Below are 13,539 nucleotides of genomic sequence, written 5' to 3' on the forward strand. Positions count from 1 at the left end.
TGATTTAAGAGCTGGTTGGTGGTCCCAAAGAAAAGGCCTGGTACAGAGTGTTGCTGGTGGCCCTGTCAGAGGAGCAGCAGGTGGCAATTGAAGTTCAAGGTGTCAGTCCACCAGGAGGAAACTCCCTGATGGGTGAATCCTGGATAGGTAAGGCCCGGATACCACAGACCCCAGACTAGCTTTTGCTTCTGCTGTGTCTTTACATGTTTGCCCCCCGCCAACTTTCTCTAGTATCTGGCATGGTGTGAATGGGTGTGGGGAGATCCCCACTGCCTGTAATGTAGTGTGCTTGTCTGGTGGAGACAACCCATTCTACTGGGCATTTTTACCTGTGGATTATTATGAAGATGATTTCTTCCTAAGCTGTACTGTCTAAATGATAATAATAGTGTTAGTTTAAATAGAGTTTTGATAATCAAAAATATAAACAAAGAAGTGTCACACTGCTACAACACGTGAGTTTCTATTGAGGAGTCATTTAGACTGTGGCTTAGGTTAATGATGAAGAAAATAATTGAGTCCCAGTTAGCCCAGCTAGCTTAAATTCTTTTAACCTTAATGCTGGTATGCACAGGTTTCAGAATGCGTCACAGCTGAAACAAAGCTTTGAAAATAACTTAAAGATGTTTTCATCAAATAGCTTTGAGGTGGAAAACCCAAGAAGATAATCTAAAGTCTTAGAAAGGCACATAGTTGAATGCAGGACTCTTTAAGGTCATGGAACAAGAACAAAGCAGCCCAATTATTTCTAGCTGATGCACTTTTCTTGCTAGGATTGGTTGATGACCAAAGGTGATAATTAATTTCTTGAACCCATTTTTGCCCTTAATCTCCTGATAGAAATAACTATTGATGAGTGGATATGCACTCTAAATATTTAAAGCAGAGTTGATTGATTCTTTTTCATATATAAAAGTTTAGATTTGTGATTCCTTTATAAGATAAGTAATAAAGTAATTGGTCCTTTCTTTGTAACTGCAAAACTGCAGCCTGCCAGTAAAAGACCTGACTAAGAAAAATATCTTGCTTGCCTACATGGTTAACGAATAACAAGTTGCTTGGGTATCAATGTATGTGGGTTCTTGGGATAATGTGTTTTTCACTTGTAATACGTAAAATGTTTGATCATGTAAGGGATAAGGAAAACATGCTGTTTTTTACTCTTTATTTTGTGTTCAATGTACTCATTCACTGGAAAAACAGAATGTAACTACAGTGTAATTTTTATATTGCCTGAAAGATTTTGCTGGGGTATATAAGCTATAAGAAAAAGAACAAAGAAAGCATTAAAATTGGCTAGAAGGAAAACATCAAGAATGAGAGAAGGAAATCACCAGGAAAATAAAGAATAGAGAGTCAAAAGAAGACTTAAAGAAAAGGTCTGAAGGAAACCATTGAGAGAGTGTGAATGTCTTCTCCCTTAACCCCCTCAGATAGAAAAGTCTAGTATGCGCGGACACTGTGGATTCCCTTTGAGCCCTGTGCTGCTGGAGGCTGGTCCCCCCAGATGGCAATAGAGTGTACTGGTTAAAACTTAGCAGTTAAGAACCTTGAGTATTGCCCACAGAGTGACAGTATGGACGGAGTGTCAGCAGTGAGGGTAAGGGGCTCCAAGTGGCCCTGGAGTGACAGCGTGGTGGGGTTTGGACTCCTGCAGGGCTCCAGAAGTTTGCACTACATTGGTTTGTTGTTAGACAGCGAGGAACAAGCAATACAGGGGAAGTGAAGCTCCTTTCTTTCTGCAGATCCTGGAAGGAGAATGGCTTGCAGATCTTTTAACAGGAGTCATTTACCCAAAAAGGAAATGCTTTAAAGGAATGTAAAAAGCAAGTCAAATGTTACAAACCAATTTGGGGAAATGTCACTGTGTGAGAATGAGGTGGGTGACAGGTACTGGGCTCAGTGCCTGATAATGCCTCACGTTGTTACGTAATAACTAAAACTTATCCTGTGCCTCCTCACCACTTTGCACTGCATTATAGCTCCTAGGATGGTACAGAACACACTGAGAAAAAGGGATGCAGGCAAATTCTCAAGACAGTTCTCAAGATAGCCAGAAAGAAACAGTCTATTAGCATAGGGGCGGATTATCTTTTCTCAGCAGCCTGGGATAGAGTCTCCCCGATTGCCTCTTCTAGACTCTGTGATGCAATCAAGGATGCTGTTTAGAGATTTTGACTGACATGAGATAATGATATCAAATCCTGTTTCAGTTTATGAGACATGGCACAAACATGATGAAGTATTTCTGGGTTTTCTTCATCCCAGAAGATTTTCAGGGGTGAAAAGTTTCAGCGAATGATGGGGTTTCATTATTTTTATTTTTATTTTTTCATTATTCATTTTTCTTTTTTAATTTTTTAAAAATTATGCATACGTATGCCTGCAGGAATATGAGTGAATCATTCACGTTCAGGAGCCCTTGGAGGGCCAGAATGGGTGCCTGATTCTCTGGAACTGAGGATACAGGCTATTGTAAGCCAACATGCAGGTTCTGGGGATGGCACTCATGTCTCCTGCAGGAGTACTCAACACTCTTAGCTGGTGAGCCATCCCTCCAGCTCTGAGTGGTAGGACTTTAATCAGAACCCAGACCTGGAATCCTCACCTCTGCACTGTGGTGGTCTTCCACAATCTGAAATTATGACTTCTGTTTTCATTTTTTGAGACAAGATTTCTCTGTGTAGCCCTGGTTGTCCTAAAACTTACTCTGTAGACCAGGCTGGCCTTGCACTCACAGACATCCACCTGCCTCTGCCTCCTGAGTGTTTTGATTAAAGGTGTGTGCCATCACTGCCCTCAAGCTGAAATTAAGACTTGAAATAAACAAAACAAAACAAACAAAAAACCCCAGGGTTTATAAAACTCAGGAGCCAGTGAGATGGATCAGTAAGTAGTGGCATTTCCCACCAAGCCTGGTGTCCTTAGCTCAGTCCCTAGTACCCATATGGGGGAGGGAAAACATCACCACCCACAAGCTGTCCTGACCTTTGCACACATGCCACACCATGTGCACCCTCAAATAAATAAATAAATAAATAAATAAATAAATAAATAAATAATAAATAAATAAATAATAAATAAATAGAAATTTAAAGGGGGAGGTGGGTCAGAGGTTAAGTGAGCTAGCTGCTCTTACAGAGGACCAGAATGTGGTTCCCAGCACCCATGTCACACGGCTCACTCCCGCCTGTAACTCCAGCTTCCCGGATCCACCCTCTTCCGGCTTCTGGGGCATGCCATCCATGCAGCACACACAGGCACACACAGGCACACATTAGAAAAAAACCAAAAACCTCTGCCTAAATAACACAAGAAGGTATTCTCTTTCTCTTACTTGATCTAAAATGGAATTCTAAAAAGAGAGAATTAAAAAGGGAAATATCTATAGCACAGATCTGATGCTGAAACATCTGGTGTGCAAAATGAGGAGGCATTTCAGCATGAGTTCCTGAGTGAGCCCTAGTTCCAACAGCACCAGTGTGTGTTCAAGGCAGACCACACCTACCCTGCGGAGCCAGAAGCGGCAAGAGAGAAGGGTGGGCTGATAGCAAGCCTGATACCCCACAAAAGCAAATATATACTCAGGCTACCTGAAGATCGGATTGTTTTAAGCCAGGTGTGTGGCATGTGCCTGTTTCCCAGGACTTGGAGGCTGAGGCAAAAGAATTCACGGCCAGCCTGGCCTACAAAGTGAATTTGAGGCTAGCCTAGACCTCATAACAAGACCCTCTCTCAAAATACCAGAAAAAACAAGATAATTAAAGTTAAAAATCAATACTGCTTTAACACATGTATAAAATGCAGCCAAGCCACACCTGGAGAAGGGACAGTGGTTCCAGGCTCCTCGGTCAGGAGGATGTGAGTGGAGGGCCATGTGCATTCAGTCAAGGGTCCTCTGGCTTGTTACATTGTTTTCTTTCTAATGTTCGCATTGTTTTCAGCAGGAGGGAGGAAACAGGAGGCCAAGATATTGGCTGTTTTCTATACAACTATTTAACAATTCATTTCCTTCCCCTGCCTCCTGCCAGAACAGTGATTTCTTTAATCCCCACAGTGCCCAGTCCTCAGAGGAGCTTTCAGAACTCTGGGCATTCTGACCGAGGTTTGATGATTGACACCAGAGGCTGAGACAGGAGGAGCTTGGAGCTCTGGAGTTTAGGGCCAGCCTGGTCAGCATTATCAGACTATGTCTCTTTAAAAGGTACTGGATATTCTGGCTCAGTAGGTATGCTTATTGCTTGTCATTCTTGTGATCAAAATACATGATAGACTTTTTTTTTGAGACGGGGTCTGTCTGGCCTGGAACTTGCTCAGTAGACCAGGCTGATCTTGAACTCACAGAGATCCACCTGCCTCTGCCACCACAGTACTAGGACTAAAGGTGTGCACCACTGATCTCAGCAACAGAAGCAACTTAAGGGAGAGTTTTATTTGGGTTCCGGGTTTCTGCAGCAGACAAGGCATCGTGGTCTGGCTCTATACTGGAGGGCACTGTGGTAGAAATCCTCATGGGTTAGTGAGACTCATGTGATGGTTGACATTGTCAGCTTGACAGGACCTAAAATTGCCTGGGGCACGGATATCTAGGCACGCCAGTGGAGGGAGTGTCTTCACTGCATTAATTGAGGTTGGAAGACCCACGCCCTGTGGAGACTACAAGCAGGTTCCGCTATAACCCTCAGAGGTCAGCCCCCACGGACCTACTGCCAACAGCCTGGCCCCTCCCACAAGCTCCCCCAGAAAACGATGCTATCTCTGGGGATCAGATGTTCCGACACACGAGCCTGTGGAAGACATCTAAAATTCAAACCATAATTATAGGCGTGGTGTTCCTATGTTAATCACCATGGAGAAACACCTGAGATGATTAACTTACAAAGGGGAAGGATTTACTTTGGCTCATGATTCTGAAGAATGCAGGTCACGATCAAGTGTCCTCATAGCCTTGGCCTCTGATGAAGCCATACATGGAGGTGAGAGTGCATGGCAGAACAAAGGTGATTGCCTTGTGACAAGAAGGAAGGAAAAAGAGAGCAGGAAAGACAGAGAACAGGTGTCCTGTCGTTCCCCCACCCCCCACCCCACCCTACCCCCGTGTAGCCCTGGCTGTCCCAGATCTCACTCTGTAAACCAGGCTGACCTCGAACTCAAATCCACCTGCCTCTGCTGGGACTCCAAGATCCCCTTTCAAGGACATGTCTCCAGTTATGGAAGGACCCCCGGCTATAGGACCCAGCTGTTTCCCAACAGCGCCACCTTCAGGATCAAGCCTGTAGCACGAGCGCCTTTGGGGGATACTTTCCAGCACTGTAGGGGATATGGTGAGACTCAGTATTTTATTTCATTTGTTTATTTTTAGTTATTTTATTATTTATATGTGTTTTGCCTGCATATGAGTCTGTTCACCATGTGGGTGCTGGGAATCAAATCCTGGTCCTCTGGAAGAGCAGCCAGTGCTCTCAACCACTAAGACAACCCTTCTTCCTCCTGGGACTCAGTTTTGTGGGGGGTTTTGTTTGGTTGGGTTTTTTTTTTTTTTTTTTTGAGACAGGGTTTCTCTGTGTAGTTTTAGAGCCTGTCCTGGATCTTGCTCTGTAGACCAGGCTGGCCTCAAACTCACAGAGATCCATCTTCCTCTGCCTCCCGAGTGCTGGGATTAAAGGCATGTACCACCACCACCTGCCTTCATTATTTTTTTAAAATGGAGTTTATTTAACAAATAGCAAATGCACTCATGTTATTAAAATATTCTAGAAGGTGCAGATGAGGACCATCAGGCTGTCTCAATGGGTAAAGATTTATGGGTAATAGGTTCCAGCTATCAAGCTTGGCATCTGATCCCCAGGATCCACATGGTGGAAGGAGAGAACCAATTCCTGCAAGCTGTCCTTTGACCTCCACATACATGCAATGGCATGCATGGACACACACACACACACACACACACACACACACACACACACACACACTAGATAGATAGATAGATAGATAGATAGATAGATAGATAGATAGATAGATGGTTGATAGACGGACAGATGTCTGGGGTTCCTAGTTCCTTCCTGGAATTATTCTGTTCTGATTTGTCTTTCTAAAGACAGCACATGCATAGTCTAGAGAGTAGAGTAGTGCTGGGAAGCTGCTTGACTTTTTAAAAAAACATACTACTTTGCTCCTTGATTTTTTTTTTTCCACAAAAGACATTTTGGTGATGATTTCATTTGTCACAAAAAGAGTTTTTCATGCTATGGCCACATATTTTAACATACAAAATATTTCAATATCACAATTTACTCAAATAGTCCTCTGCAAATGAACACTTACCATCTGTCTTATGAATCCCATACTATACAGTACATCAAAGAATACATTTTGGGCTGGAGAGATGGCTCAGCAGTTAAGAGCACTGGCTGCTCTTCCAGAGGTCCTGAGTTTAATTCCCAGCAGTCACATGGTGGCTCACAACCATCTATACTGGGATCTAATGTTCTCTTCTGGCATAAAGGCATACATGCAGATAAAGCACTCATATACCGTGGGAGCACGAGGTTCCTCGTGGCTTTACCCAGCAGGTCCGCATAGAGAGGATGATTAGGACCATGGGCCTGAGTGCAGGTGTCTGAGATGGTCTGCACTTGGCTGTGCACTTGGCATCTCTATAAATACCCTGGGGCAGAGACAGTCAGGATTCATTGGAATAGGTTCCAGGTCCTCTAAGAAGCTATCCTTTATTTTCTATCTGTTTATGTCCAGAATCTAAATCCTTCTATCTAATATTTCCTGCTGCTCGCACTCAAGAAAACTCTGGGGAACTGTGGGGCTGGTGGGTAAACACACTGCAATATACATAAAGTAAACAAATCTTTTTAAAAAAGAAAAAAATACATTTCTATACATATACACATCAGTTCAGCCACAGCGACACCTGTAGAATGAATCACCAGGAACAACAGGGGGCCAGAGGTTGTGCTTATAATAGTTCTCCATTCTACAAGACCTGTGCAGCCCCCCCCCCCCCAAGCCTTGAGCCTCACATCTGGGAGCATGTTCTTTGCAGCATCTGCAACAGAAGCAGATTTTTGGGTTTGGTTCTTTTGTAGCTTAGACTAGCCTCAAATCTGTGTTTCTCCTGCCTTGATCCTCCACAGAGGTAACAGGCATGACACACGATGATGTCTGGTTTGTGGAGACCCACAGAGGTTTCCTAGTGAGAACTTACTCAGGGTCTGAGAATCTGAGCTTGCTTTACCCAACAGGGCTGCATAAGGGGATAATTTGACCACAGGTGTGGTTACCAGGTGTTTGGAAGGGTTGGTCTACACTTGGCTGTGCAGTGTGCTTTGATCTAGCAAGGTGGAGGTCTTTTGCCCCGCCCCTTGGCATTGTTATAAAAAGCCCTTTTGAATAAACAGAAGAGGCCGTTGGGTATTGACCCAGGTCCTCCTGAAGCTGTCCTGTGTTTCTTCTGTCTTTCTCCTCTTCGCTATTTTTTTTTTTGGTTTTTCGAGACAGGGTTTCTCTGTGTAGCTTTGTGCCTTTCCTGGAACTCACTCTGTAGCCCAGGCTGGCCTTGAACTCACAGAGATCCACCTGACTCTTACCTTTCTATCTAATATTTTCTTATCCCTTTCTCCTCCTCATAAGAACCCTTGAAAAGGAGGGAGCTGGCCTCTCACACTGGTTTTAATGAGGAAATTGACACCATCTGGGATCAACTGGGAAGGGGGGGTCTCAATAAGGAATTATTTAGACCAGGTTGTTTGGTGGGCATTTCTGTTGGGGAATATCTTGATCACTTTGGGGGTAGGAAGACCTGCCTCCTTCAGGTGGCGCCATTCCCTAAGTAGAGGATCCTGAACTGGGTCAGAATGGAGAAAGCAAAGGAACGTGAGCATGCATGCATTCAATACGCTCTGCTTCTTGAGTATGGATGTAATGTCATCAGATGTTAGGAGTTCCCACCTCTCTGGTGTCCCCAAAATGATGGGCTATAATCTGGAACTGTGAACCAAAAACCCTTTCTGGGGTTATGGGGACGATTCTATGGATACTGCTCTTGCAGAGGACCTAAGTTTGGTTCCCAGCACCCAGAGTGAGTCACCCATCACACCCACCTGCCGCAAAATGTATTGTTATCTCTGCAATTTTATTTTATTTTTGTTTTTTTGAGACAGGGTGTCTTAGAGTTTCTATTGCTGTGAAGAGACACCATAACCACAGCAACTCCTATAAAGGAAAACATTTAATTGAGCTGGCTTCCAGTTCAGAGGTTTAGTCCATTATCATCATGGTGGGGAGCATGGCGGTGTGCCAGCAGACATGATGCTGGAGAAGGAGCTGCTACATGTTGATATGCAGGCAACAGGAAATAGACTGTCACACTAGGCAGGATCTTGAGCACAGGAGACCTTAAAGCCCACCCCCACAGTGACATACTTCCTCTAACAAGGCCACACCTACTTCAAAAGTAAGTCCATGCCTCCTAATAGTGCCACTCCCTATAAGATTATGGGGGGGGGGGTCAATTACATTCCACACAGGGTTTCTCTATGTAACAGTCCTAGTTGTCCTGAAACTCTCTCTATAGACCAGGCTGGCCTCGAACTCACAGAGATCCACCTGCCTCTGCCTTCTGAGTGCTGGGATTAAAGGCGTGCGCCACCACTGCCTGGTATCTGCACTTTTATTTCGCGTCTTTCTTTCCTTTGGTTTTCTTTCCTCCTCCCTGCTGGCCTGTTAGAACGTCTTAGCATAACTAACAGTCCTGGAAGCTAGTGCACCCTTCTGAATAGGTTTGCAGATGGCCTCCCCAAAAGAAGTCAGTCACCTTCCCCTGTCTCCTAGAGATAAGTCCCCATTCATTCCAGGCTGCTGTATCTGTTGGGACATCAGAGACAAAGGTGTCGACTGCCTTATAAATCTCAGCCTTCTGATTTGGGGGTGGCTCTTCTGTAGTGCACCCCTCGGCATACGCAGCAGCATCCGATCTTCCCATCACCGTGGAGGACAGGGTGTGGGAACCTTTTCCAGTTGCTGCTCCAGCTGCTACTTCTGCATCAATGATAAGCTGTCTTTTACACATAAGTTTGGTGTCTCCTGTCAAAATATGTATGTGAAACCGTAGTAACGTGTTAGCTTGCAAATGGTAAAATCTCAGACCATTCACAGTCTCTGACAGAAACAGGCCAAGGGATTAAAAGAGAAGAACATTCAGCAAAATTACCAAAGAACTTGGTGGGGAAAGCTAAGCGATGTTTGGCAGGCTTTTTGTGCGGTTCACACGTCCCACGGAACCAGCCCCCGCGGTGTTCTTGGGATGTCCATGATGGGGTTAAAGGTCTGATACTCCAGAAGATGCCGCCTTGGCATTGAGAAAATGGACGGCAGCAAGGCCACTCTTTTTCTCCTCACCCATTTCCCCGGAAGCAAATCATAGAACCTCTGTTTGAGAGAACGGCCCCCCTCAGAAGCACAGAGGAAGAGAAACCCCCCATCATTAGGACAGAGAATCTGAGTAAAATTTGGCTTTGCAAATTTCCCACAGTTCGTTACCATTCTACCAGCCCTCTTTGTGCAGGCTAGTTTTACGTCAGCTTCTCCGAGAGGAGCCTCAACTGAGAAGATGCCTCCAGAAGACTGGCTGTAAGCAGGTGGGCATGCAAGGCAGTTTCCCTCCCTCCCTCCCTCCCTCCCTCCCTCCCTTCCTCCCTCCCTCACTCCCTCTCTTCCTCTCTCTCTCTCTCTCTCTCTCTCTCTCTCTTCTCTCTCTCTCTCTCTCTCTCTTTCTTTCTTTCTATATTTGTTTGTTTGTTTATTTAGAGACAGAGTTTCTCTGTGTAGCCAGGCTGGCCTTAAACTCACAGATCCACCTGCCTCTGCTGTGATTAAAGGTATGTGCCATCAATGCTGGCCTGGTAGGGTATTTTCTTAGTGATTGATGGGGGCGGGGAGAGCCCCGCCTATTGTGGGTGATGCTGCCCTGGGGCTGGTGGTCCTAGGTTCTATAAGAAATCAGGCTCAGCAAGCTATGGAGAGCAAGCCAGTAAGCAGCACCCCTCCATGGCCTCTGCATCAGCTCTTGCCTCTAGGTTCCTGCCTAGTTAGAGTTCCTGCCTTGCCTTTCTTCAGTGGACTGTGACTTGGGATATGTAAACCAAATGAACCCTTTCCTCCCCAGGTTGCTGGCCACGGTGCTTCATTACAGCAACAGAAACCCTGACGATCTTCATCCAGTCATCCTGCACCCCTGTCCACTTCTCACCAAACCTAAGTCTAAAATGATTTACCTCCACCTGATTCTTTTGGTCCTCATTTCCTTATGAAAGTTCCTGTGTCCTGTAAATTTTATATTAAAATATATACAGAGTGGGCTATATAGACATGGCTCACTGATTAAGAGCACTGGCTGCTTTTCCAGAGGACCTAGGTAGGTCCAATTCCTAGCACCCACATGCTGGCTAGCAACTGTCTGTGACTCTGTCTTGGGAGATCTGACACCCTTTTCTGGTCTCCGTGAGAACTAAGCACATTATAAACTACAATGCATAGCCAGGTGCAGTGGTGGCACACACCTTTAATCCCAGCACTCGGGAGGCAGAAGCAGGTGGATCTCTGTGAGTTTGAAGCCAGCCTGGTCTACAGAGTGAGAGCCAGGACAGGCACCAAAACTACACGGAGAAACCCTGTCTGGGGGGGGGGGGGGCAATAAATAAAATGCATACCTGTCAGCCCAGCACTTGGGAGGCAGAGAAGAGGATTAAAAGTTTGAAGCTAGCCTGAGCTACATAGTAAGACCATAGTGAAAAGAAAGGAAAAGAAAGTGGAAGAGAGGGAGTTATGGAGGCATGGGCACAAGGCTTTCTCTTTCTCTGGTGAGCCTATCTTGGCCAGCAGGGCCTCAGCCACAATTTTTTTGTTTGTTTTTGTTTTGTTTTTTGAGATGGAGTTTCTCCATGCAGCTTTGGTGCCTGTCCTGGATCTCACTCTGTAGACCAGGCTGGGCTCGAACTCACAGAGATCCGCCTGGCTCTGCCTCCCGAGTGCTGGGATTAAAGGCGTGCGCCACTGCCACCTGGTTTCAGCCACAATTCTTATGCTTGTGAGGAAAGCTATCACTCCTCCATCAAGTCCCTGCTGCTCCCACGCTCCGCCACCCTCCTCTCTGTCTGTGGAGCAGAAAGGAGCATGTTGCACATTGCTTAACCAGATTTCAGCGGCTTAGTCACTTTCCCTTTTAATAGACAGTGGCAGTGGGCGTTGTGCTCATATTACCCAGGGCAGTCGCCCAACACACATCCCACCTGACTAAACCCATCACTCCCAGTTGCCCTCAGTGTATCCAGTCGGGGAGGCACTGGAAGAATGGTGCACTGGGATGTGACAGAGAAAGACTATAACGCGCCACACCAAGGTTCAAACTGACCGAGTTTCTAGCTGATGCTCACTACCTACTGACACACCTATTTTTACCTCCGGGAGCTAATAAAAGGTATCCTTTTTTTTTTTTTTTTTAATTTTATGTGCAGCAGTTTTCCTCTCTAACTGGCCAGTTTTCACCTTAGGTTAAACATTAGTTTGGCTGTTTTGCTTACACGACAGCTTAGGAGTTCTTCGGGAAAATTCTTGAATTGATGTGCTCAAGTGACGTTGCATGCATTGCTGTTTTCAGGTGGGTGTCCAGAGAATACTAGCCTTTTCTGTGATTTTCCAAGTCCCTGCTGCTTTCTGTGAGAGTTAGGTTAGTTTTTTCACTGCTGTAACCAAATACCTGAGAGAAACAACTTAAATGAGAAAAGATTTTGTTGTTGTTGCTTTTCAAGACAGGGTTTTTCTGTGTATCAGCCCTGACTGTCCTGGATCTCTCTGTAGACCAGTGGCAGTTGGCGTTGGCCTCAAACTCACAGAGATCAGCTTGCTTCTGCCTCCCGAGTGCTGGGATTAAAATCGTGCACCACCACCTCCCTGTGGGGAAATGATTTCTTTTGGCTCACAATTCAGTTTCATACTGTGGATCTAAGGAGAAGCTGAACATACAGGTTTTTGTTCTATTTTGTTAGTAGCATGCTTGTATGCCAGGTGGTGGTGGTGCATGCTGTTAATCCCAGCACTCAGGAGGCAGAGGCAGGTGGATCTTTGATTTCCAAGACATCCAGGGCTACAGAGAGAAGCCCTGTCTCAAAAAAACACTACAAAAAAAAAAAAAAAAAAAAAAAAAAAAAAAACCAGAACCTCAGGACTAAATGATGCCTAGTACCTCAACGGTATTATTAAAATATTTCATGCGGGCCTGGGGACGTTGCTCAGTGAATGAGAATTGATTGGTATGATGCCGCCCGGCCTCAGTCCCCTGCACACATTACAAAACCAACAAAACTCTGTGTCTTTTAACTGTTGACTAACAATTGTGACTTGTGTCCTCTCTGGGCCTTGCCCTCCAGTGAGTCACTGAGTACCTCGGTTTTCATTCATTCAGTCATGTCACTTATGACTCACAGGCTGAAGTTCTGCAGAGGACCCTTCGGCGCCCTGTATATGCAGAGAAGCACAATGCACTCATAAATGATCGGAAAAGTCTCTCAAGCTGGAGAAGGTAATTGAGGAAACACATTGAGCAAGCTACTTTGGAAAGAATTCTCCTCTAGGTGCATAGTTGACATTTTTTCTAACTGAAACATGTTGACCCGGACTAAACCACATCCTCTCCAGAGGTTCTCATGGCCCCGTGTGTGAGATTATGAAATGTCATTCTCCATTGTTTGGAACCATGTGTAGCAGCAGAAATCCACAACCTACAGGCTCTCTAAATAAACAAGATGGAATAGTCTAGAAGTTCAAAACATGCCCCTCCCCATGATAAGCTGATACTTATCATTGCTGCTATGATGTAACCAGTGGGTGGGGTTGGAGGGATTCCCTGGATAAACTGCCAACATTATGACCTGACCTGCTAATGAAGACAATTACCCCAGCAGGTAGCTCAGTCAGTGGAAGGTGTGCAGCACCCTTTTCTTCTTGAGCATACTTCTCAGGGATTTTTGTTTGAGATAATATAAATTACATATACTACATATATGAATTTATACAATTATATATAATTTATATATTAATATAAATTAAAGGTCTTCAAAAGCATTACATTATGTTACACCCTTATTTATACATTTGTTTTTTTGTTTGTTTTTTTTCTTCGACAGGGTTTCTCTGTGTAGCTTTTGCGCCTTTCCTGGATCTCACTCTGTAGACCAGGCTGGCCTTGAACTCACAGAGATCAGCCTGCCTCTGCTTCCCGAGTGCTGGGATTAAAGGCCTGTGCCACCACCGCCCGGCTCCTTTCTTGGGATTTTTGAGTTTCTCTGTTTATCCCTGGTTGTGCTGGAACTCAGAAATCCGCCTACCTCTGCCTTCTGAGTGCTGGGATCAAGGGTGTGCACCATCAAAAGCCGCAACATCCTAATTCCTTAAGGATATAGAATTACATAAATTATAATGCTGACACTCCTCTTCCAGACAAAGCTTGTGGCCTACCAGGAAGATGCAGGC

Source organism: Peromyscus eremicus, chromosome 9 (genome assembly GCF_949786415.1).
Source record: "Peromyscus eremicus chromosome 9, PerEre_H2_v1, whole genome shotgun sequence".
Taxonomy (NCBI): domain Eukaryota; kingdom Metazoa; phylum Chordata; class Mammalia; order Rodentia; family Cricetidae; genus Peromyscus; species Peromyscus eremicus.